We start from the raw sequence: 27402 nt of genomic DNA, 5'->3' as shown, positions 1-27402 counted from the left end.
GAGGGCGGCGCGGCTTCGGTAGGCGGCGGCAGGGCGATTCGGGCCGGGAGGGCCGAATGCGGGCCGCTCCGGGCCGGATGCGGGCCGCTCCGGGCCGGCGGCGGAGGGAGTGGCGCAGGCCACGTGGCAGCGTGCTAGTGGCTGGCGGCGGCAGCGAGCAGGTCGGACACGTCCGACCCGGCGTGGACGTTGTCCGGCGGCGCGAGGAGGAGCGGATCTAGGGTTTCTGGGAGGGGGTTCCGGAATTTGGAATGGGGGGTGTATATATAGGCATAGAGGGAGCTAGGAGAGTCCAAATGAGGTGCGGTTTTCGACCACGCGATCGTGATCGAACGCTCTAGGACATGGAGCAGAGTTTGGTGGGATTTGGGCCAAATTGGAGGGGTTTTGGGCTGCAACACACACGAGGCCTTTTCGGTCCCTCGGTTAACCGTTGGAGTATCAAACGAAGTCCAAATGGTACGAAACTTGACAGGCGGTCTACCGGTAGTAAACCAAGGCCGCTTGGCAAGTCCCGGTCCAATCCGGAAATGTTTAATCCCCACACACGAAAGAAAGCTAGAAATGACCACCGGAGGAGAACGAAGCGCCGGAATGCAAAACGGACAACGGGGAAAATGCTCGTATGCATGAGACGAACATCTATGCAAATGCAATGCACATGATGACATGATATGAGATGCATGGCAACGACAACAACACACGGAGGCAAAAATCCGAACCCGAGGAAATAAATATAACTTAACGCTGGAAACGGCAAGAGTTGGAGTACAAAAAGGGAAAGTTACATCCGGGGTGTTACAGCCCGCTAGACAAAGCAGCCGAAGAAGATGCCGTTCTTGAGCCAGGCAAGACACCCGATCTTGAAGCGGCTATTCCTAAGGATATACCCAACGATCCACCGCAGCAAGACGACGACCTTATTGCTGAAGAGAGACCTACTGATGCCTCAGGTCCTGTCAATCAGCCCACAGGCTCCATCTGGATTGAGAGATCCACCGGTCCAGCAAAACCTACTGACAAGCCAACAGCCCCAGTGCAAACCGGCGATACTCAGGAGGACGAGGTTGTCATTACTGGCACTGGCCATATTGAGCCAAGCAATCCTGTTGCTTTGTCCAAACATTCTGCCAAGGAAGAATTTGCTGCCTTTGGTGAAGGCAAGTGGAATGCTGATCTGGCAACTTACGCTGCTCTGAACGCCCAAGATATCCATTCCGGCTACCTGAACCGGCTGTATACCAGCCGTGACTATGAAGCCAGTCTGGTTAATATGATGAAGGATAAATACGAGGTAACTTCCATATGCTCTTTCCTGCTTGTATGCTTCAATACTTGCTGACTCTCCTGGCCCCAAGGGCCGGTTTGTAATCTTCTTTCAAACTGGGACTTACTAACATAAATCTTAATACTTTGAAATTCGCCGATGTAGCCCCCAAGGGCCAGTTCAACTTAGCGTAGTTAAACCGGTACTTTAAGTAATTAAGATTGCCGCATCAGAATATATATACGAGCAAATAGCCATTAGCCCCCAAGTGCCAAGTTGAATACTTGTATTGATCTTGGGACTTTGTAAGCAATTGAAAGATGAAGATCGAATATGCATTAGCCCCCAAGTGCTAAGTGCATAACTTGTTATGTGGTTGGTACTTCAATCCTTGTACCGTTTTGTTGAAGCATATGACTGTCTGCATGCAGGCGGAGCTGAAAACGAAAGAAAGCCAAGTCGCCGATCTCCAAGAAAACCTGAAAACCCAACAAGCTGAAACCTCCAAAGCAAAAGAGGAATTAGCCAACGCTTTAAGCGCCATGGAACAGCTTAAGGAGAGCTTCAAGAAGAAGCAGGCGGATTGGGCCACTGAAAAGTCCGCTTTAATCAAACGAGTAGAGGATGCCGAGGCTGCACTAAAACAAGTGACGGATGAAGTGACCAGCATAAAGCGGCACATGCATGCCATGACTACTGCTATCTTTTGTAAGCCAGTTTGACTTCTGAATTTGCTCTGCCTTCTTACAGAGCTGCCGGTTTATTAACCCTTTATGGTATTTCAGGGACACGCATTGGTCACTTGGGGTCAGATGTGCGGAAGAAACTGAAAGCCGCCTATACATTGGTTGAACAATTGTATACTGGTGCCCAGCAGATCATCTGTACCGCATCCCATAACAAACCGGTGCCCACTTTGATTCAAGACACTCTGATGAAACTGTCGGTGCTTCCTGCCCGGGTTGAAGAGCTGAAGAAATCTGCTGCTCGAACCGGTGCGATCAATGCCTTAATCTGGGCAAAAGCCTGGGTGCCGGATTTTGATCCTATTGAAGCGGCTCAGGGCTATCCCAGCTTGAAGGAAGACGGGTCAGAATTTTGTGAAGCGGATCTGCAAGCAATAAACCGGGAGGTACGTCCGCTAGCTTGTCAATTGGCTGAAGAAGCAGACTTGTCTCATTATCAAGCCCAATATGACAATCAGAACAAGCGAATAGCTGCACCAATCCATGAATCGGAAAATCTGATCCCTCCAATCCGTAAGCATACTTACGCTCCCGATATTGACCCATCATTGCTGATCCATGATGAAGCTGTTTTTCAAGCATTAATGGGAATCGACTGGACAACTATTGATTTCCAGCCACTGGGTAGAGAAACGGAGGCTGAAGCGGCGCAGGATGACCCACAACCATCAGGACAGGCTGGTGACCAAGCTTGAACCGGAAGCCAGTTTTAAAACTGCCTCTCCTTTGCGAAAAACAATGATATTATTATGGGCACCGTGTTGCCTTGTAATAGGCTAGCTGATACTTTTGATGTTGATATGCCTTCGTGCATAATTTGTTCTTCCTGTGGTGATGAATTTTCCAAAGCACTTTCTGCAATAAGAAACTCTTCAAGTGCCACCGCGGTTGTACCGTCAAGCGGAATATGATGTCTGCATATATGAAGTCAAAACATCCAATTTTTTTTAAGTATATAACCAAATTTTTGAGATACATAATACCTGCCATCGTTGAGCGTGAAGTTGGCTTGGCTAATCTTGAAGCGGAGTTTTGCAAACCCACACTGTTGGAGGAGATAACAACTCCTGTATATATATGACGCTGGTTTACCATGTAAACCGTGCCAGGTTATAATAAACACCGTGTTACTCCATAAGAGGATGTTAACAACAAGGATCAAACCGGGCAAATAGTCTCCGGATTGACGTGAACTGTGTTCCGTCAATTGATTGGTTGAAAACTTTGTTGGTTTAAAAAGAACACAACAAAAAAGAAAAAAGTATCTTGCAAAGAAAAGTGCGAAGCAAAAGCAATGACAAAACCGTTTGCAAAAAAGGTTTATTTGAGCTGATCAAATGGCGTTACCATGGCCGAACACGACCAAGCTCCCGTTAGGTGTAACTATGGTTCTAGTCAGCCAGGTCCCCAAATGAAACCGTGGCATTTATGCCAACCAAGTGGCATGGTGATGGTTCGGGTTCGACCAAGCCCCCAAGTGATTCTGTGGCCTTAGGCCGATCAAGAGGCATGAGTGGTTCAGACGTGACCAAGTCCCCAAGTGATCTGGTGGCTCTCGCCTATCAAGAGGTATGGTATTGGTTCAGACACGACCAAACCTCCAAGTGATATAACACGATGCTTTTAAAAAGCGAACTCAAGGGGTAAACTGGAGGCCGCTTTAGAACAACTCCGTGTAACCACACATGATGTAAAAGAACAGATACCCTGCTTTAGCTGAGGTTCCGGTTTATTATATTTAATCATAATATATACATCATTTTAATATGTACATAAGTAGAACCAATGGCTCAGGTATAATAAGGCCGAAGATGAGCTATGTTCCATGGCCTGTTGGTTTCCTCCTCTGATGTACGTGAGTCCTTATGCTCTCGAATATCGATCAGATAGTATGACCCGTTGTGCAGATTCTTGCTGACCACGAAAGGCCCCTCCCAAGGTGGGGATAACTTATGCATATCAGTCTGATCTTGGATGAGCCGAAGCACCAAATCTCCTTCCTGGAAGGTTCTGGTTCTGACTCGGCGACTGTGATAACGATGAAGATCCTGTTGGTAAATCACCGATCGGGCGGCTGCTATGTCACGCTCTTCATCCAACCGGTCCAAAGCATCTTGCCGTGCTGTCTCGTTGTCCGCTTCAATATAAGCCGTCACACGAGGTGAATCATGACGGATATCACTGGGGAGAACCGCCTCCGCTCCATAAACCATGAAGAACGGTGTGTATCCTGTTGACTTGTTGGGTGTTGTATTGATGCTCCATAACACAAATGGTAATTCTTCTACCCAACAACCCGGCGCTCTCTGCAAAGGAACCATGAGCCGGGGCTTGATGCCTCTCAAGATCTCTTGATTAGCTCTTTCTGCTTGACCATTGGACTGTGGGTGTGCCACTGATGAAACGTCGAGCCGGATGTGCTCTCGTTCGCAGAACTCCTTCATGGCACCTTTGGACAAATTGGTACCATTATCTGTGATGATACTGTGTGGAAAGCCAAACCGGAAAATCACTTTTTTAATGAACTGAACCGCCGTGGCCGCATCACACTTGCTAACAGGTTCTGCCTCCACCCACTTTGTAAACTTGTCAACCGCCACCAGGAGGTGGGTCTTCTTATTTTTGGACCTTTTGAAAGGCCCAACCATATCCAGCCCCCAAGTCGCAAACGGCCAAGTAATTGGAATCATTCTCAATTCTTGAGCTGGCACATGAGCACGTCTTGAGAACTTTTGGCAACCATCACATCGTCTGACCAGATCCTCTGCATCAGCATGAGCAGTTAACCAATAGAAGCCATCGCGAAATGCTTTAGCCACCAGAGATTTTGAACCGGCGTGGTGACCACAATCTCCTGCGTGGATCTCACGCAAAATTTCACAGCCTTCTTTAGGAGACACACAACGTTGAAATGCTCCTGACACTCTGCAATGATGCAACTCACCATTGATAATAGTCATGGACTTGGATCGCCGGATTATTTGTCTGGCCAGAGTCTCATCCTCTGGTAACTCGCCCAGGTTCTTGTACGCCAGGTAGGGAAGCGTCCAATCCGGAATAACATGAAGAGCTGCCACCAATTGAGCTTCCGGATCAGGAATAGCCAAATTCGCTTCACTAGGGATCTTGACCGACGGGTTGTGCAGCACATCCAGAAAAACATTGGGAGGAACCGGTTTGCGCTGAGAGCCCAGCCGGCTTAAAGCGTCTGCCGCTTCATTTTTCCGCCGGTCCACGTGGTTCACCTGATAGCCTTTGAAATGACCTGCAACAATATCCACCTCATGACGATATGCTGCCATGAGTGGATCCTTGGAGTCCCAAGTGCCAGACACTTGATGAGCCACGAGGTCCGTGTCACCGAAGCACTTAACTCGACCTAGATTCATCTCCTTAGCCATCCGGAGACCATGGAGCAAGGCTTCATACTCAGCTGCATTGTTAGTACAAGGGAACATTAAGCGGAGAACATAACAAAACTTATCACCTCGTGGGGAATTAATACGACTCCAGCCCCCGAACCTTCCAATTGCCTGGATCTGTCAAAATGGATGGTCCAATATGTGTGATCCGGCTTTTCTTCAGGTGCTTGCATTTCCGTCCAATCATTGATAAAATCAACCAGTGCTTGAGACTTAATCGCCGTCCGAGGCAGATACTTCAAATCGTGCGGCCCAAGCTCTATAGCCCACTTGGCAATCCGGCCAGTTGCTTCCCGGTTCTGGATGCTATCCCCCAAAGGAGCAGAACTGACCACCGTAATTGGATGCCCTTGGAAGTATTGTTTAAGCTTCCGGCTTGCCATAAAAACTCCATACACCAGCTTCTGCCAATGCGGATACCTTTGCTTGGACTCAATGAGCACCTCGCTGATATAATAGACCGGACGTTGAACCGGATGCTCCTTACCTGCCTCCTTTCGCTCCACCACAATAGCCACGCTGACCGCCCGAGCATTAGCAACAACATATAGCAGTAATGGCTCCTTGTCAATGGGAGCGGTGAGCACATGCGGATTGGCCAATTGCCGCTTTAAGTCCTCAAATGCTTCATCAGCAGCAGAACTCTAGACAAACTGATCCGTCTTCTTCAACATCTGATACAACGGGATTGCCTTCTCACCAAGACGACTGATAAACCGGCTTAACACGGCAATCCGGCCTGCCAGGCGTTGAACATCATTGATACACTTTGGTTTAGCCAGGGAGGTGATGGCTGTGATCTTCTTCGGATTAGCCTCAATTCCCCTATTGGACACCACGAAGCCTAATAACTTGCCCGCCGGTACACCAAAGACACATTTGTCCGGATTAAGCATCATCTTTTATGTCCTCAGGTTATCAAAAGTTTCCTTTAAATCACCAATCAGAGTCTCCTTCTCCCTGGATTTAACCATGATATCATCCATGCAGGCGTGTACATTACGGTCAATCTGTTTGTGTAGACAATTTTGCACACAACGTTGATAAGTTGCCTGGGCACTCTTGAGCCCAAAGGGCATAGACACATAGTAGAAGGCTCCAAAGGGAGTTATGAATGCCGTTTTCTCCTGGTCCTTAACTGCCATTTTGATCTGATGATAGCCAAAATATGCATCCAAAAAACTTAAACGCTCACAACCTGCCATAGCATCAATAATTTGATCAATACGAGGGAGGGCAAAAGGATCTGCTGGACAAGCTTTATTAAGATCTGTGTAATCCACACACATGCGCCAGGTGCCGTTTTTCTTAAGGACCAGCACCGGATTGGCAAGCCACTCAGGGTGAAAAACTTCAACAATAAAACCAGCTGCTAAGAGCCTGGCTACCTCTTCTCCAATTGCCTTGCGTCTTTCTTCGTTAAACCGGCGGAGGAACTGTTTCACCGGTTTGTATTTAGGATCCACATTAAGGGTGTGCTCAGCGAGTTGCCTCGGTACACCTGGCATGTCAGAGGGCTTCCATGCAAAAATGTCCCGATTCTCAAGGATGAACTCGATGAGCTCGCTTTCCTATTTCGGATCCAAATTAGCACTGATGCTGAACTGCTTGGACGAATCGCCAGGTACAAAGTCAACAAGCTTAGTTTCTGCTGCCGATTTGAACTTCAGGGCCGGATCATGCTCCGTAGTTGGCTTCTTTAATGGAGTCATGTCCGCCGGATCAACATTGTCCTTATAATACTTCAACTCCTCAGTGGCACAAATCGACTCTGCATAGGCCGCATCACCTTCCTCGCACTCCAAAGCGATTCTGCGGCTTTCGTGAACCGTTATTGTCCCCTTGTGACCCGGCATCTTGAGCTGCAAATACACATAACAGGGCCGTGCCATAAACTTGGCGTAGGCCGGTCGCCCAAATAGGGCGTGATATGGACTTTGGATTTTCACCACTTCAAACATCAATGTCTCCGACCTAGAATCATGATCATCCCCAAAGGCCACTTCTAGAGCTATCTTACCAACAGGATATGCTGATCGGCCAGGTACTACACCGTGGAACACCGTATTAGATGGTTTAAGATTTTTATCTGTCAGTCCCATACGACGGAAGGTCTCATAGTACAAGATATTAATGCTGCTACCTCCATCCATGAGCACCTTGGTGAACTTGTAACCTCCCACCTGAGGCGCCACCACCAGAGCCAACTGACCTGGATTATCGACCTGGGGAGGGTGATCCTCTCTGCTCCATATGATTGGCTGTTCAGACCAACGTAGCTAACGGGGTATGGCCGGTTCAACAGAGTTGACCGCCCGCCTCTGAACCTTCCGGTCTCGCTTGTCCAAGCTAGTGGTGAAGACATGGTACTGCCCACTACTCAACTGCTTTGGGTTGCTCTGGTAACCTGACTGTTGCTGCTGTTGGTTGTAACCACCCTGGTTGTTCTGACTATTTTGACCATTATGTCCGCCCGGATTACCATAAAATCCTGAACCGGAACTTCCTCCACCGTAACCCGGCCCAGATCCTGAGCCACCGCCAGATTCGTGATCATACCGGAAATTATTAGAATTCTTGAACTCCTGCATAATAAAGCAATCCTTCCAAAGGTGGTTTGCTGGCGCCTCCTTCATCCCATGTCTTGGACAGGACTGGCTTAGCAGATAGTTTAGGCGGTCTGGGTTAGGGTTGGGTGCCCCATTACGATTTTTTGGTTTACCCCTGCGTCGCTGGCCATTGTCCTGTGCGTTGGTATTAGCCACAAAGTCCATGTTACCATCCGCTTTACGCTTGCCTCCACCACCATTGCCTGCCCAGTGATGCTGCTGACCTTTGGAGTTGCTGTTCCTCTTTCCCTTCCCTGTCTTGTCATCATCAGATTCGGGATCCTTGGTACTATCAGAATCAACATATTTCACCAAAGCGGCCATGAGGGTCCCCATGTCAGTGCAATGACGTTTCATCCGTCCCAACTTCAGCTTCAGGGGCCCAAACCGGCAGTTGCCTTCTAGGGTTAATACTGCGGTGTCAGCGTTGATGCGGTCTGATGAGTGCAACACTTGTGAAACCTGGCGCACCCAATGAGTCATTGATTCTCCTTCCTCCTGGACGCATGCAGCTAAGTCCACTATCGACATAGGCTGTTTACATGTATCCTTGAAATTGCTGATAAACCGGGCTCGTAATTGGGCCCATGAACTGATAGAATTAGCCGGCAAGCTTTTTAACCAAGTACGGGCCGTTCCTTCAAGCATCATGGTGAAGTATTTCGCACACGCCGCATCATCCACATCAAGCATCTCCATGGCCATCTCATAGCTCTCCACCCATGTCTCTGGAGGCTGATCCGCCGTGTAATTTGGTACCTTGCGCGGGCCCTTGAAATCCTTGGGCAGGCGCACATTGCGTAAAGCGGGGATAAGGCAAGGCACCCCCAAAGAACTAGAAGTAACACCAGGTTCGATCGAGATGGTTGGACGAACCGGCATGAGCTGCCAAGCCTGATGTTGTGTGGCTAACTCGGCCTCCCTGCGCGCTCGGGCCCGGTTCACCACTTCCTGAGCGTTATCAGCACCACCCGTCGGGTTGTTGCCACGGGGTGCTCCACGTCGTTTGTTACTTGACACTGCCGGTTCATCCATATGTCTGCTATAGCTCCGGCTTGGACGGGGGGTCGAGTGGATCCGGTCGCGGCTGTACGAGTATGCTTCCTGTTGGACCAAAGCTGTCCTCAGAAGCTCCTTGACCCGTCGCGTCTCTACTGCCTACGGCGAATCACCTTCAATTGGAATGGCCTCCAGCCGTGCAGCAGCGGCAACGAGATTGTCCATCGGGTTGGAGTAGTGACCCGGAGGTGTTAAAACAGCCTGAGGTATAACAGTGTTTTGATGAGGCGGGTCCATCTGACGAGGCTGAACCGGTGCACCGGTCCCGAGAGCTTCCGCCCGGTTTCCCTCCAGCGGATTGCTGGTTCCTACTCCTGGAGTGTTGAAAAGGTCTCTGGCCTCAAAAACCGGAGGCAAACGGGATCGGTGCTTCCTCCTCATGACTTCCTGCGACGCACTCTGGTCCAACATGAGCCTGTAGGCTTGTGCTTCTAAAGCGGCCCGCTCCGTGGCCATCCTGGTGTCCTCAACTGCCAGATCTGCCTTGGCCTGGGTGATCTGTTCCTTCACTTTTGCAATCTCGGCGTTGTGAACGCCCTGATCCGCCGGATTAGCCTCCGCCATAAGCACAGCCAATGCATCAAACAGCTCTGATAGGACTTGAGCCGGCGGGCGCACAGGGCCTCCTGCCCCGGCAGCCGTCGCTGCTGCTAAACCGGAGGTTGTTGCCGCAGCGGTCAAAGAATGAAGCGCTGCTTGTGTGCCAGTCATGAATATTCCAACCCGGCTGGGCAGATAAGAGGGGTCCGGAATACTGTCGCCATCGGAACAGCCCCCAATCCGGCCGTCTTGTAGCTGATAAAGAGATTCGGTTTCTCCGGTCGATGACTCGTCATCGGAACAAACAACGGTATTGCCGCGAGATTCTGATCCATCCTCATAACTTCCTCCATGGATGACTCCCACGAAGGCACGCTTCATGGCCGGTTTAACCCGGGCAGATCGCGCACGCTGAGCCGTCTCGACGAGGTCGGTGCAGATGTCCGGCTCAGGGCCCGGTTCACCGATCTTGCCAATGAAAACGTGAATGCCTCCAAAGGGGACCCGATACCCGTACTCAATTGAGCCGGCCTCGGGGCCCCAGCCCGCGTCGTCGATGTAGAACTTGCCGCGACGACTCTTAGTCATCCGGCCTACAGCGTAGCCCTCGAGTCCTTCAAAGCGACCCTCCAAGAACCGGAAACCATCGTGCGATAGCCCCACAGTGGGCGCCAACTGTCGTGGCTTTGTCACGGCAGATGTCCTAGAGAAAGGACTTAGTCGTGGAGCCATCACGACGGGTTAGCTTGAAGGGGTTAAAGCGGACACAGGGACGCAAGAGAGTTTATACTAGTTCGGCCCCTTCGATGAAGGTAAAAGCCTACGTCTAGTTGTGATGGAATTGATGGGGTTTCGATGACTAGGGAGCAAACAAGCTTCGCCTATGTCTCGAGTTGTTGTCTGTCCTCTAAACCGCCGCCGGGTCGTCCCCTTATATACACGGGTGACACCCGTCGGTTCACAGAGTCCCAACACCGGTCGATATTCGTATTCCGGGTTGGTCTCTCCTTATTCCTAACTTACAATACAAGTTTATATACAAATCCCGGTTTATAGCTACAAGTCTTGAACCGGCTACGGGCCTTAGGCCCTTATCTGCCTTCTTGGGCTTTATCACTCTTGAACTACTGATGAAGTTGACCCGGCCTAGATAGGCCGGTTTACGCCCAGCAGTAATATCCCCAACAGTCGGGGAAGGCTCTGATTACCAACTTGTAACGCCCTCGATGCGGCTATATCTCCCACGTGTCGAAGCACGACTTAGAGGCATAACTACATTGAAAGCAATGTCGCAAGTGAGGTAATCTTCACACAACCCATGTAATACATAAGGGAGAAAGATACATAGTTGGCTTACAATCGCCACTTCGCACAATACATGAATAAAGCATTACATCATCCAGATATAATCAAGGTCCGACTACGGTACCAAAAAAAAAGAAGACTACCCCAAATGCTACACAGATCCCCGATCGTCCCAACTGGACTCCACTACTGATCAGCTGAAACGAAACAACACTACGAACAAGGTCTTCATCGAGCTCCTCCTTGAGCTCGGTTGCATCACCTGCACGGTTTCATCGGCACCTGCAAACTAGTTTTGGAAGTATCTGTGAGTCACGGGGACTCAGCAATCTCACACCCTCGCGATCAAGACTATTTAAGCTTATAGGTAGGGTAAAAGGTATGAGGTGGAGCTGCAACAAGCGACTAGCATATTTGGTGGCTAACATACACAAATGAGAGCGAGAAGAGAAGACAAAAGCACGGTCGAGAATCTATGATCAAGAAGTGATCCTAGAGCAACCTACGTCAAGCATAACTCCAACACCGTGTTCACTTCCCGGACTCCGCCGAGAAGAGACCATCACGGTTACACATGCGGTTGATGCATTTTAATTAAGTTAAGCTTCGGGTTTTCTACAACCGGACATTAACAAATTCCCATCTGCCCATAACCGCGGGCATGGCTTTCGAAAGTTCAAAACCCTGCAGGGGTGTCCCAACTTAGCCCATCACAAGCTCTCACGGTCAACGAAGGATATTCCTTCTCCCAAGACAACCCGATCAGACTCGGAATCCCGGTTACAAGACATATCGACAATGGTAAAACAAGACCAGCAAAGCCACCCGAATGTGCCGACAAATCCCGATAGGAGCTGCACATATCTCGTTCTCAGGGCACACCAGATAAGCAATCCGTACAACTAAAACCAGTCCTCGAGTTTCCCCGAGGTGGCGCTGCAAGGGGCTCTATTTTGGACCAACACTCAGAGGAGCACTGGCCTGGGGGTTTAAATAAAGATGACCCTTGAGTCTGCAGAACCCAAGGGAAAGAAAAGGCTAGGTGGCAAATGGTAAAACCAATGTTGGGCCTTGCTGGAGGAGTTTTATTCAAGGCGAACTGTCAAGGGGTTCCCATTATAACCCAACCGTGTAAGGAACGGAAAGTCAAGGAACATAACACCGGTATGACGGAAACTAGGGCGGCAAGAGTGGAACAAAACACCAGGCATAAGGCCGAGCCTTCCACCCTTTACCAAGTATATAGATGCATTAATTAAATAAGAGATATTGTGATATCCCAACAAATATCCATGTTCAAACAAGGAACAAACTTCATCTTCACCTGCAACTAACAACGCTATAAGAGGGGCTAAGCAAAGCGGTAACATAGCCAAACAACGATTTGCTAGGACAAGGCGGGTTAGAGGCTTGACATGGCAATATGGGAGGCATGGTAAAGCATGTGGTAGGTATCATAGCATAGGCATAGCAATAGAGCGAGCAACTAGCAAACAAAGATAGAAGTGATTTCGAGGGTATGGCCATCTTGCCTGAAATCCCGCAAGGAAGAAGAACGAGTCCATGAAGAAGACAAACGGAACGTAGTCGAGCGGATCCTCACAAACGCGATGTTAACGGAACCAACCCGAAGAAGCAACACCGGAAAGAAGCAAACAACATAGTAAACAACCATCACATAACATGGCATGATGCACAATCAAGTATGATGCATTTCTGGTTTAAATATGCATGGCATGGCAAGGGTCACAAACAAAACTACAAGTTAAGTGTAGCTCAATATGCAACGAGTTGCATATTGACGGAACACCACATCAATTATTTAGTTCTCTCTCGGTTAGGTACTCAACAATATTAAATGTTGGTTAACATGGCAAGAGGTGAAGCATAACAAAACTATACCATTTAAACAATTTAAATGGGGCCGAATATAACAGACAACAAATCCAGTAAATCCCCATATGCATTAGCAATTTAATGCAACAACAATTTTAAGCATTTTAATTGTTGTTATCATGATGCAGATGGCATGAATCAAGTTTATGCAATTTTTATGAAAATGTTGATAAGAGCATATTAAGAAGCATTTGTCATCGTGGCGGAAATGAAAAGGAGTGCCACGACAACGATAACGAAACGGTGCCACGGCAACGTCCCGGTTTCCGGTAGCTCGATTGAGATGCCGGTGCAAAAGGAAAAGTGACGGGGCGTGTCATGCAAGGATGGTGGGGTGCTCCCGGATACCGGGTCCCCACGGGTTAGCGGCAAAAGAGGAGGACCGAGCAAGTGACAACTCGGACACGATGCAGACAACGGGTGCATCTCATACAACACATGCAAACGTTCTCGGACGGTCATCTCAGGGTTATACCTTCGAAGCATGCAAAAGGGACGGTTCTCGTTCGGTGCAAAGTAGAGGAAGTAGACGTTCTCGGGACATTCGTAGTGGAGGTAGTCTTACACGACGACGGTAGTTGTACACGGGTCTTCGGCCACGGAAGTAGTCGTACAACGTTTTCGTAGAGGTTCGGGGTCACGAGACGGAACTTGACGTCCACGGGGTCTTCAAGGGTCGACGGTAGTGGTACTGGATGAATCCCGAAATGGTCTTAGGCGTCTTCGCGCGTAGGGGTACTTGGCGTTTCTGCGTCGTCGGTCTTGCCGGTCCCGGACTCGGCAACGTAGTTGTACAAGAGCGTCATCGGACTTGTCGAAACCGAAGTCTTCGGGGTCATCGTGTTACTTGGCGCTTGCGGTATTGATAGCTCGAAGTGGTACTTGACGGGTCCGAGGTCTCCGACCGTAGTGGTTCTTGATGCTATAGGTAGTCGAACTTGATGAAAAACGGGTCTTCTCAGGGACTTGATGCATCCGAATTCCTCGGGTTTGTAGTTGTACTTGGCTTTCAGAGCAGCAGCATGGAGGCAACAACGGCAGGGCGAGGTGGAGGTGCACTGGTGGCCATCGGGAAGGTGCAGCACGAGCGACAAGGAAGCCATGGGCGCGCAACAAAGCAAAGGGGGCACCGGGGCTCATGGGCGCAAGGCGAGCAGCAGCATCAGCACAAGTCACGGACCGAGGAGGTGCTGCCAGGCGCTGATGGTGGAGGTCAACACCGAAGGGGACGGGGCACCGGAGTTGGATCCGGCCGGGAACGGGCAATGGCGGCGGAGGCCAGCCGGATCTGGACGGGGTAGAAGGAGGACTGCGCTCCCGCGGTTGAAGACGAACGAGCGACGGCGCAGCACCCCAGGAGGCAGCAGGGCACGAGGACGGCATGGGCGTGGTAGCAGGGGGTCTCGTCCATGGTGGCCCTGACTTTCGGTGCACAACGGGGTGGCGAGGAGGGGTCTCTCCGGCGAGCTGTGGGCGGCCAGTGCTCGAGGAGAGGCCGAGGGCGGCTGGATCCGGCCGGAGGCGACGCCCTACGATGCGGGGACGAGAACGAGAGGGAGTCAGAGGTGGTGCAGGGCAGGTCATCAGCGCGCGGGAAGACCAGCTGCAGCAGGGCGCGGTATGACTTGATGCTGCGGGGTGACAAGGAGGTAGTAGCGAGGTGAGGCGCTATGGGCGAGGGAGAGAGCGAGAGGAGAGAGGAGCATGGGGATCGATCAGAGGGAGAGGAAAACGGGGACGAGGCGATGCTCTCTGGTGGCAGAGGGAGAGGGGATCGGTAGAGGTGGCTCAGGCTCCTAGGGTTAGCTGTAGGTGGGCTGGCGCGGGAGGCCTTGGGCAAATGGGCCGCAGGAGGCTGCGGGACCGGGCCGGCTGGATTCAACGTAAGAAGGGAAAAAAAGATCTCTCTCTTCTCTCCTTTCCTTTACAGAGAAGAAACCAAGAAAGGAAGAAGAGAGAGGAAAGGAGATGGTGGGAGAAAGAATATACTCTCAAACTCATAAAAATGAGTCTAATCCAAGAAAATAGGAGTGGGCATGGATGCAAGGTTTAGATTCAAACACATTTGAATTAAATTCAAATGGGTGAATAGGAAGTGGAGGTTTGGAAGGTCCAAAATGTTCGGTTTTAGAGGAACCTCGATAAAAGAGATACAGAATTGTGGACAAGATTTGAAGGTCAAACTCAAAGTGGAAATAGGCATGAGGATTATTTTTTCACGTGTGTTATGGTGAATATCAAATTAAAGAAATATTGAATATAGCTCCCTACTATCGGGAGGATAGGTTATAAAGAGAAACCACCATGTGAGTTCCCTCGATTTAAATGGACCGAAGATCCATGCAATTTATTTAGTTGAGATGCAAAAGATTTATGACATGATACAATGCAAAATAAAAGGAGCAAGCAAAAATGAAACCCACGGAGAAACCCGGAACATATGGAAGTCTTCTCGAGCATCGGTCTCAGGGCGTCACAGGTATGGATAGAAGATTTCATCCTCCACATCCATATGGCCCGTGGGGACGACCTCCATGCCATTAAGTACCTCCCACTAAAACTAAAAGGGCCAACTCGGTACTGGTTAAACAGCCTGCCTGAAAATTCCATAGGCAGCTGGGAGGACTTGGAAGAGGCCTTCCTCGATAACTTCCAAGGAACATATGTCCTGCCACTGGATGCCGATGACCTAAGTCAAATTGTCCAACAGCCCGGAGAATCAGCCAGGGAGCTTTGGACTCGGTTCTTAGTCCAAAAGAACCAAATCGTCGACTATCCGGACGCGGAAGCCCTTGCGGCTTTTAGACACGGCGTCTGGGACGAATGGCTTGCACGCCACCTCGGCCAAGAAGGACCTAAATCCATGATAGCCCTCACTGCTTTGATGACCCGCTTTTGCGAGGGAGAAGACAGCTGGCTCGCTCGTAGAAGCAATAGCGCCAGCAACCAGGGCACCTCCAAAATCCGAGACGGCAACGACAAGCCACGAGGAAGCAAAAACAATAGTCGCAATGACAATGAAAGATCAGGCGACACGGCGGTCAACGCCGGATTCAGCAACCCCAAGCCCGGTCAGCGGAAGAAGCCATTCAAGGCGAATCAAGACGAACCATCCAACTTGGAGAGGATATTGGGCCGACCATGCCAGATTCATGGCCACCCCGATAAACCAGCTAATCATACCAACAGAAACTGCTGGGTCTTTAAACAGGCCGGCAAGCTCAACGTTGAACACAGGGGGAGGAGGCCGCCAAGCGACAGGGATGACGGAAAGGTTCACCAACGAAACACCGGGGGTCAGAAGCAATCTCCACCCGAGGATCATCTACTCCTAGAACGGAAATAGCAACCCGACTTCCACCGCCCACTCCACACACCTACAAAATTTCTACCGGCCATACATCATTACGCACTCAAGATACCATGGGCATTGGCGGGAGCATAATACGGACAAGCCTGCAAGCACTCCAGTAACTTTCTTTTATTACTTATTTTTTATTTCTTCCTTCGCTATCCTTTAAAAACAGGTGACGAACAGGATAAACATATGAAACTGGCTCTATCAGAGTCCGGATCCGTACACTCACCCAAGGAGCTATTTCCATCAAGGATTCCCCCACCAAGGACTGGCGGCGCAGACGTGCGACAGGAGGTCCAAAATAACTTTTTGTAGACCGCACTCCCTATTTCTTGAGCCTGTACTATGCCTGTTCCTCCGCCTTCAACCCCGAGCATGTCAAATAGCCGGGCGGATGGCGGTCATACACACACACACACACACACACACACACACACACACACACACACACACACACACACACACACACACACTATTCTGATCACGGGATCAGAATAATATTCTGATCACAACCTGACCTGCCCCGCTAGTAGTACGTTGAACTTCCCCGTGAACTAGGTTGAACTTCCGCCAACATTGCTGAAATGGGGCTTGCGATATACCGTTGGAAAGCTATGGACACCAGTATCATGACCCAAGTTAAATTTTTGACAAAATGTAAGCGGTTTAAGAGCAGTTTTGAAAAACCGTTTTCTCTTCGCACAAAAAACGTGAATCGTATTTTCGATCGCATTTCTAAACCGTTTATCGGAATGAGGCATATAATATGGTGTTGGAAAGCTGTTGCAAAACCGCTCCTTCCACATGTTGAAAGTTTTCTCTAATTCCCTATGGTTAAAGAGTAATTTGAAAAAACGTAAGATTTCGTAAACCGAACAGCTGAGTTCGTTTTTTCGATGTCATTTCTAAACGGCTAATCCAATGGAGGCATATGATATGGCGTTGGAAAGCTTATGAAAATGCTCTACTTTTTCATCTTGAAAGTTTTTTTCTAATTTTGAATGGTTTAAGAGTAATTTAGAAAATGGTCCAAGTCCTACCGAGTTCGTATTTTCAAGCTAATTTTTTAACCGTGCGTCCCAATGCAGCAAATGATATGGCGTTGGAAAGATTGAACAAATGCAAAACGTTTTGGTATGTATTGTTTCTCCCAATTCTTTACGGTTTTAAGTCAGTTTCGAAAATGGTGAAAAACGTATTTTCGCCGCAATTTCTACAAACTTTATCGGAATTGGGCAAACAATATACCGTTGAAAATCTACGAAAAATGCGAAACTTTTTCATGTTGATGGTTTTCTCTAATTCTTAGCCGTTTTCAAGTAATTTCGAAAATGGCGGGATCATTCGTGCTGCCTCTATCGCAAAACAGATTCTTCGAAAATGCACCGCGTGAAGAACCTGAACTTCTCGGCGCGTGTACCTGAACTTCACTCTATATTTCACGTGATTTTTTTGCTCGTAGGTCTCCATCCGCTGCTAGTAACTCTCCATCCACTCACCGAATTGAGCAAGTGATATACCGGTGGAAAGCTACAGTAAGCACATAACTTTCCCGTGTTGATCGTTTTTTTATACTCGCGATGGTTTTAAAAGTTTTTCATCTGAAATTCATTCAGTGTAGTAGTTGAACTTCATGCTGTTTACACGTTGAACTTCTGTGATGTATTTTCGTATGTAATTTTCTCATCCATTCGTTAGTGTTACACAAATGATACTCCTTTTGTACAAACCCCTCTCACAATAAATTTTTTAACTTTCTTTGACCGAGGAGTTGCACTTATAACAACAAAACTTTTAGTCTTTGCTTTTTTATTTTTTTAATACAAAATGCACACCGTGTAGTACGTGAACTTCTGGCAGTTATCAATCGAACTTCTCTCAGTTACGTGAAAATATCTGAGTTTTTTATAAATATTTATCTAAATTTCTTAATCCTTTTTTATAAAATTTTGAAGCGCTCTATTTTTAAAAGTTGAACTTCTTGTTTTTTATTTTTGAACTTGTTGTTTCCAATCTTTAATAACGAGGAAAATCCGAGTTTTCTACAATCATCGAACTTCTTCATCATTTTAATATGGACTTCCTGATTTTATTTCTTTAATCTTTTTATGAAATTTTGAAGCACTCTATTTTTAAAAGTTGAACTTCTTGTTGTTTTATTTTTGAACTTCTTTTTTTCATTCTTTAATAACGAGAAAAATCTAAGTTTTCTATAATCATCGCACTTCCTACTGTTTTCACTTGAACTTCTACCATGTGTTTTTGTTCGTAATTTCTCACCCGTTCATGAGAGTTGCACAACTGATATATAGTGACGATTGCCTCTCTCACAAGAAGTTTTTGAACTTCCCCGTGCTGAGCACCTGAACTTTTAGCAGTGAAATTTTTATACTTTAACTTTTTATTCTTTTTTCTCATATGAAAACACACACCATGCAGCACGTGAACTTCTGGTCGTTTTCAATTTGAACTTCTGTGTAAAAAAGTTGTCCTTAACTCCCAAAGCACTCGTCGAATTTGAGCAAATGATAGCATTGGAAAGGATTTTTTTAACAAATCATGACTAGTTAAAAGCATTTTTTGAACATGCTAAAACTTGTTTTGAACATGCTAAGACTTGTTTTGAGCATATTTTAGTAACGAAAAAAATCTAAGATGTTTTAAATGTCGAACTACTTTATTTAATTGAATTTGAACTTCTCAACTTTTTTATTTTGAACTTCTGTGTATTTATTTTTATAAACGTGGAAAACAAAACCGATGTGTTTGTTCCTATAAGGAATTTCATGGTTTTATTTTGAACTTCTCAACAGTTTTATCACGGGATCTTGCATTTTAATTCATTTTTCTCATATTAAACACACACCATGTAGTACATAAACTTGTGCCAATTATCAATCTGAACTTTTGAGATCATGCGTTCTGCCTTCATCGGAAAAAGAGAGTCTCCAAAAATGCACTTCGTGGAGAGGTTGAACTTCTGGAGCAGTTCTTTTTTAAACTTCACTCTATTCTTCACGTGTTTTTTTACCCATAACTCCACAACCACTTACCGGATTTGAGCAAATGATATACCGATGGAAAGCTGTTGAAAACAAGCAACTTTACCATGTTGATCATTTTTTCATTCTCTTGACGGTTCAAAATAATTTTTTCAATACATAAAAACGCGTTTTAATTGGTATACATGAAACTTTTAAACCATACGTCGGAATGTAGCATATAATATACCGTTGGAAAGCTTATGGGTAGGAGCAACTTTTTCATGTAGACACTTGTTACAAATTTGTTTTCTTTTGAGAGCAATATTAAAAATGGCAAAACAACATCGTTTTTCCATTTTTTTTAAACATGTAATTGAAGATCGGACATCTCGCACTAGAGATGTTGAACTTCATCAGGAGGAGCACGTGAACTTCTGGCATCAACCCTTTTATGCTTTTATTTTTTTATTTTTTATTATCATTTGAAACGTATTTGGTGTAGTAGTTGAACTGCTCGTTGTTTTCACTTTGAACTTCTATTGCGTATTTTTGTTTGTAATTCCTCACCTGTTTCGTCGGAGTTGCACAAATGATATACCATTAGAAACTTGTTGAAAAGACGTAACGTTTTTTTTATACGGTTAAACATTTCTTTTCGAACGACATATACTAAGTTGTTTTAACAGTTTATTTTAGAATAAGAATATTATATACCCTTTGAAGGTTGTTGAATATGAGAATTTTTTTTAATGTAGAGCATTGTTTCAACTATGTAATGGATTGAGAGAATTATTTTAAACACACAAAAAATCATTTTCTGTGTGTTTTCGCACTAGTATATACATGGTGAACCTCCTTCACAAGAATTTTTGAACTTCCTCGGCCGACCACCTAAACTTCTAGCAAAAGTATTTCTAGACTTTGCATTTTTATTGTTTTTTCTTGTATGAAACACAATCCACGTAGTAGTTAAACCAGTGGTTGTTTTCACTTTGAATTTCTCTCTGCCTTTCTACCCATAACTCCAAAAACACTCATTGAAATCACTGTTCAAGATATCTTCCGATATGCCGATAAATCAGCCGATTTATCACTTACCGCTGTCAGACCGATAAGATAAATCGGCCGATAAATCAGCCGATATGGCGATAAATCGGCCGATATGCCGATGAACTGGCCGATTTACCCCTTATCATGGGTTGACCGATAAGTTCCCGATAAGCGATATCCCCAACATTGATTGAAATTAAGCAAAACTTTTAAACCATATGTTTTAATATACTTTAGACTTCTGTGCTTTTTTAATTTGAACTTCACATTTTTTATTTTTGAGTAAAGAATTATTATTGATTTTTAAATATACATGGAATTTGACTCTTTTTTCAATTTGAATTCATGGTTGATTCTTTAATAATAAAATATATCTATGTATTTGAAAAGGGTAAATCCTAGGTTTTTTTAATAAACATCGAACCACTTCGTTATTTCAGTTTGAACTTCTAGTTTTTTTAATGGGATATTTCTTTTTAGACTTTTTTAGTTTGTTCCTTTTTTTATTTGAAATTCTTCATTTTATTCTTTAAGATTGAGAAAAAGTCGGAGTTTTTTATAAATTTGGGACTTCTCTGTTATTTCAATTTGAACATCTTAAAAAATATGGTTTTTAATAAGCATCAAACAATTTTCTTAGAAAATTTAACTTCATACTTTTAGTTTTCCTAGAATTGAAAATAATTTTGAGTTTGTCGTATACATGGAACTATTCTGTTTGTTTTAGTTTGAACTTCTCGATTATTATTTAAAGTAACAACAAAATATCTGAGTTTATTATAAATATCGAACTGATGTATTCTAGTAATTTGGACTAATTGGTTTATTTATTTTAGTAACGAAAAAATCATAGTTTTACAATAAATATTGAACCGATCCGTTACTTATGTTTGAACATCTTGAGTTTTTTATTTAGAAAATGGTGAAAACCCTTTTTTATAATTTTAAAGTGTTGTATTTTTTGTTTGAACTTCTCATTATCTAGTAACAGAAAAAATATGAGTTGTTTCAAATGTCGAACTACTCTGTTATTTTAATTTGAACTTCTCAACTTTTTTATTTTGAACTTCTGTGTATATATTTTAGAAACAGGGGAAATAAAATCAATCCATTTTTCCCTATAAGGTATTTCATGAGTTTATTTTTAAGTTGAACACGTACGTTTTTTCCTTTTTTCTACATATCTAGGATTTTCATACTAATTTGTTTGTGAAATGCCTTATTTTTTGTTTTCAAGAGAGAGCTTCTATATAATTTTTTTGCGAGAAAAGAGGTGGGAGGCGAGTACTAGAAATTTTGGGTTTTATTTCAACAATTTTAAGCGTCCATATTTAGACAATTTGAATTTCTCATAATTTTCCTAGCAACATTTTTTGGGTTTGTCTTTTTTGTTTCTTTTTGGTTTTGACTTTATATTTTTCATCCATGTTTAAACTTTCGCAGTTTCACACAATTCAGTACATTTTTTAATTTCCATTTTTTGTATAGTGATTTTTTATATTTATTATATATATATATATATATATATATATATATATATATATTTATATATATATAATTTTCTATTTAAATTTACATGAGCGTGGTCTTCAAATATAACTGAAACTGTAATCATATATCATTGACAACACATACTTCAGACAGTCGTCTGAACCTTGGCTCTAGTTGTCAACACACGCTTCAGATTGCATAGATCAGCAGCTAACTGATGGGAGCGATGAATTCTGAAACAACAAACACTGAAATACCAATGTTTCAGGCAACTCAGCTACTCCCTGCACTTTATAGCAGAAACGCACCTCCTGGAGGGACATACTATGCAAGAACTCACATAGTCACACTTGGACTTTCACTGTTAGAAACCTCGGCCAGCAACGTGAGTACATCTGAATCCGCACCTAACGCCATAACTGAACTTTTTATACAGTGATGCTTGAACGTCTCAGTGAGACAGCTAGCTAAAATTCGAACAATGTCAGTGGTCGGCGTCTCACACACATGGCTGGCCAGCGCGATGTCAGGGTCGGCGATGGCGTCGACGGAGGAGGCCGTCGGCGGCGTTATAGGGCAGGGGGTTATGGGTGCGACAGGTTGAGCAAAAGGTTGGGATCCCACTTACCTCGAGCGTCACTACCGAACGGATGCAGTCAAATACGTTGGACTGCAATGGCAGGGTGGAGTTGGAGCATGCGTCCACGGTTGTGTGCGTCGCCCATGGATGGTAGGGCTGGTAGCAAGCGCTGGACGCATCGCCGGGAGCTAGGCAGAGCCGGGAGGAAGCGGGCTGGTCAAGGCGGGTCGGCAGCGAGCTTGGGAAGGCAACGGCAGCGCGTGGGATCCAGTGACCGGCGATGGCCTCTCGATCGAGGACCTTGCGGCAGCGCACGGGAATCCATGGCCCGGCGACAGCATGCGGGGGGTCCCGAGGCCCTGCGGCCGCTGGATCCGAGGGTGGTGCCGGGAGGAGGCTCGCCGGCCGTAGCGAAGGGGTCGCGCGCCGGCTGTTGGGAAGGAGGGGAGGTGGCGGCCAGGAAGGTGACCGGGGGTTCGGGGTCCCGGCGGCGCGCGCGGGTGCGGGGTCCTGACGGCGCGCGGGTGTGCTTGATCCCGGCGGAGGTTACCGGCGGCGCGCGGCTGCAGGGGTGTCGGGAGGTTACAGAGAGGTGCGAGACGTGGGGGACTGCCCGGGTTTTTTTTCGTTCGCGAGTTCAGAAACGTATTCGTCCTCGTATAGGCGCCGTGATCCAAATAGCTATTCTAATCCTAAGATTAGAATAGTATTGTCCTATATATATCATAAATAATTATTGGCATATCGCTCAATTAACAGTAAACAATATCCGATTTTCCCAACAAGTATGGCTCCTACGGTTATTTCATAGAAATACCTTGGCATAACCTGCCAGGGGCTCGGTGTGGGAACAAATGAGTTGCCAGTAAAAGTCCGAACAACTCTATAGCATACTTCGGCGTCGCAAGTTTGGCCTTATATGCATTAGCTCTGAATCATTGTCTTGGGTCAATAGTTGGGTTGCCCGGCTCCTGTGCTTGCTACCCTACGTTCCGCTCTATCAGCTAGGGTAGTAAAGGGAGAGCTACTGCGATTGTGCCCTGGTCTAAACCAGACGAGCACCTCAGTAGAGAAAGCCGAAAACTGACTATCATGATGCGGCGTGAGCTGGTCAACCACTTGACAACTTATTGGAATCTTTAGCGATTCTCCGTGTCACACGAGGGATCTTTTTCATATCAAATATGTAAGGCACCATACGCCGCATACATACCAGGGGCTATGTCATAGCTCCACGATAAAACTCCTATGGCTAAGTGAAAGTGTTAACGCCTTATAGTCCGATTGCCTGGTTCGCCGCATTATCACCTCCTTCATGGACCAAGACGTTGGATAAAGAGTGATTAAATGCTTTTTCCAACACCCTTGTACTTCCCATGAGGGGTGATGCGGAGCATCCCACGGTCATCTTCATGTACACCGTCATAGCAGCTCGAGTCCCAAGTAGACCTACCGGAATTAAGGTGAACCCGTTCTTCTTCAAGAATATCATGAATATCCATTGGACTTGCTTGCTACCTCGCCAAAGTGCTCTATGTGTCCTTAGACACGAAGGCCGAAGACCACAAGCTGGTGAGGAACACCCCAAAGGAGTAGGAGAAGCACCACAAGGCCACGAGGAAGAAGGAGAAGCACAACAGGAGCTGGACAAGAAGTCCCAGGCGACCCCGTGTGCACGTGCCCTTGAGACCCCGTGTCCACGGGCTACACAGGGAGCTGGCGCTGGAGCACCCCGTGCGCACAGGCATGTACCGTGCCCACGGGACCCCCGTGCGCACGGGCCCAACTTACCCCGTGTGCACGGGCCCATCAGGATGGACGGCTGTGAGCTGCTGTTGGGCCTCCTCTTCGTCCCCTCCATCCACCTACCTATATATTCCGTACCTAGACCATTCTTTAGGGTTAGCAAAGTATATGTGAGACATTTGTGAGCTTTGCTCCTTGTATCCCCTCCTCTTAGAGATCTAGACCCCTTTCGGGAAGAATCCTTGGGATTATCAAGCCCTCCTCTTGGAGAAGATCAAGATCAAGACCTCACCTAGTGGGAAGAACTTACCTAGTGTTATTTTCCTTCAATTGTTCATGTAATCTTGTCGATCTCATGTGTGCTACTCTAGTGGATGTGATATTTGGGTTTGTTTGAGTGTTTTGTGTCTTGTGCTCTTGAGTGTTCTTCCTCTTTTCCCCCTCCAAGTGTGAAAATATCCCCTCTAGGGTTTTTCCCTACAACATCTTGGTATCACGAGCAAGGTTGATTCACATCTTGGAGTCCCATCCCCCCTCTTGCTAGCTTGATTTTTTTTCGTCCAAATCCAAAAATCTCCACCAAAAATAGCCCCAAATTTTTCTTGTGATTTGTTGGTTTGATGAGGTCTTGTTGGATTTGATCCATGAATTTGCTTGGTTTCAAGTGGATCTAGCTTTCCCCCATCTTTTCCCCACCATCCATCCCGAAAATCTCTCCAATTTTGCCCAAGAAATCCTCATTTTCCGCCCCGAAATCATGAATTTTCCGCCCACCCCGTGCCCACGGGCTCCCAGCCCCGTGCCCACGGGCCCCCGCGTAGTCCCAGGAGACCCCGTGCCCTCGGTACGTGTACTGTTGAAAGGATCGAGATGGACCTAGAGGGGGAGGGGCTGAATAGGTACAAATACAAATTTTAATTGTTACTTGGCAATTTTAGGCAATAATGCGGAATATGAAAGTGAGCCTAACAATTTCAAGTGTGATGCTAAGAGCTAAACAAGATAATCAAGTAATACAAGTAGATGAGTAAGCTAGCACAATATGATATAGGTAAGTGCAGACGAGACAAGTAACCACAAGTAGAGAGTTAAGGTTAGGGATAACCGCAACTCCGAGAGACGAGGATGTAAGCCGATGTTCACTTCCTTGGAGGGAAGCTACGTCACCGTTTAGAGAGGTGGGCGTTACCACGAAGGCACACCAACGCCACGAAGGCTCACCCTATTTTCTCTTTGAGACAACACTAGGAAGACGTTTCTTAACCACTAGTGGTAGACCTTGGGGTGGTCTCCAAACCCTTACAAACTTTTCCGGGGGTAATCACAAGGGTCGATTCCTCTCCGAAAGACTCCTACCGCCTAGGAGTCTCCAACCTCCAAGAGTAACAAGAACGATGGGGAAAAGCTCAAAACTTGCTCAAGTCACAAATTCCTTTGGTGCAAAGAAGGGGAAGGAGTGGACCTATCACTTGATCGGACAACTTCTCTCAAATGCTCTCAAATCCCTTGGCGATCTAAGATTTGGTGTGGAGGAGTGAGAGAGAGTGTGTAATGTGTTCTAGGGTTTGTTCAAAGTGAGTGGTCAACCCTATCCCGTGGGGAAAGAAAGCTATATATAGTGGTAGTGAAAAGCTAGCCGTTTGGCCACTTAAGGCACAGGAGCTGCTGGACGTCCGGTGGGTACCGGACGACCGGTGACACAGATAGGACCGGACGTCCGGCAGGGCGGCCGGTCATCCGGTGGCTGGGACACCAACCAGGGACACATGTGAGGAGTGAGGCGCACAGGCAGTAGACATCAGGAAGGCGCCGGTCGTCCGGAGCCCGGACGTCTAGTGTTGTCGGAAATCCGTTAATTGTAGTTCTGTTGGAGTGCACCGGATATCCGGAGATGAGCGGACGTCCGGTGACCGGACATCCGGTGTGACCGGTCTTCCGCTAATATCAGTTCTGTGAAGACTCAATGGACGACTGGAGAGAGTCGGATGTCTAGTTGGTTGAGAGAGGCCGGGCGTCCGTAGACTTCGGACGTCCGGTGAAAGTTGGACCTTTTAGCTTAGAAACATACTACCATTTTTGCACAAGTTAGAGGAAGAATTTTGAGATGGTATGAGAGGGAATTTTGTGGTTTTGAGCAAGTTCTTTCGCGAAATCCATCGATCCCCTCTTAATAGTGCGGGATCCCTACACTCAAGAACAAATCGAAAACAAGGAGCCGAAGCTTTTTATCTTTGTCTTGTGTCTCTACTCTTGAGTGATATATGTTTTATGTCCGTAGTCATGATCCACACACACACATAGCCCTTGGGACATAATCCTGAGAAATACTCAAAAAACATGATAGTCCCAATATGCATGTTGTCATCAACATCAAAATATGATTAAGGGCATGTTTGCACTTTCAATCTCCCCCCTTTTTGGTAGTTGATGACAACATACATGCACTTTTTAGAATAAAGCTTTGAATATCGAAAGAATTTAAAAACATTGAATATCGAAGGATTTGTTGTGGAGCTCCCCCTCAATATGCGCAATAACTAATAGGTAAGCATGAAGAGAGCTCCCCCTCAATATGATACCAACACAACCGAAACTCATACACAAGATAATCAAGATAACATCAGATTTAGAATAGGCTTCACAAAGATTCATCACTCATAGCATATAACATAAGTTGGTACAAACATACCATAAGTTCAATAACAGGTTAATCACATAGCATGAGTTCTATAACAAGATAATAAGATGATATCATAGCATCATATCACATAAATAAGTGCCTACTCCCCCTTGGCAGCAAATACCCAAAAGGAGTGTCATAACAGCATCAAAGAGCATCATCGTCATCATCATCATGAGCACCACTACCACCAGCCTCGTTAAGGAAGTCAGCCCACTCAGGACCCGAAGGAAAGCCGAAGTCAGAAGGTGGAACATCAGGAAGACGTTCATCATCACTCACATCGTAAACTCCGGAGTCTCTCAGACGAGCCTTCAAAGCATTCTTGGAGGTGACCAAGCGTGTGACAACATCGTGATTTTCAGAGCAATGAAAGGTAAACATCTTCATCATGGCAGAATGAGCTTTCCCAAGAAAGTGAGAGATGCGACCAAAAGGTGCGGAGCCGGAAGAAGTAGACCGAGTGGCGGAAGAAGGAACACTAGCCGGGGTATGACGAGCAGGAGCAGAAGAGTCCTTGGGAACCCAATCATCCGCCATGTGAGATGGAATGACCCACCGTTCGTGCAAGTGAGTGCGGGCAATGGGAAATGGAGAAACACTCTCAATAAATGCCTGAAGAAAGGGGGCATGAGGAAAGGCTCGCTTGTGTTGAAAACAAGCCAGACG

The sequence above is a fragment of the Triticum dicoccoides genome, chromosome 5A, assembly GCF_002162155.2.
Source record: "Triticum dicoccoides isolate Atlit2015 ecotype Zavitan chromosome 5A, WEW_v2.0, whole genome shotgun sequence".
NCBI lineage: Eukaryota > Viridiplantae > Streptophyta > Magnoliopsida > Poales > Poaceae > Triticum > Triticum dicoccoides.
The sequence above is the reverse complement of the archived record's forward strand: the minus strand, read 5'-3'. Positions refer to the sequence as shown.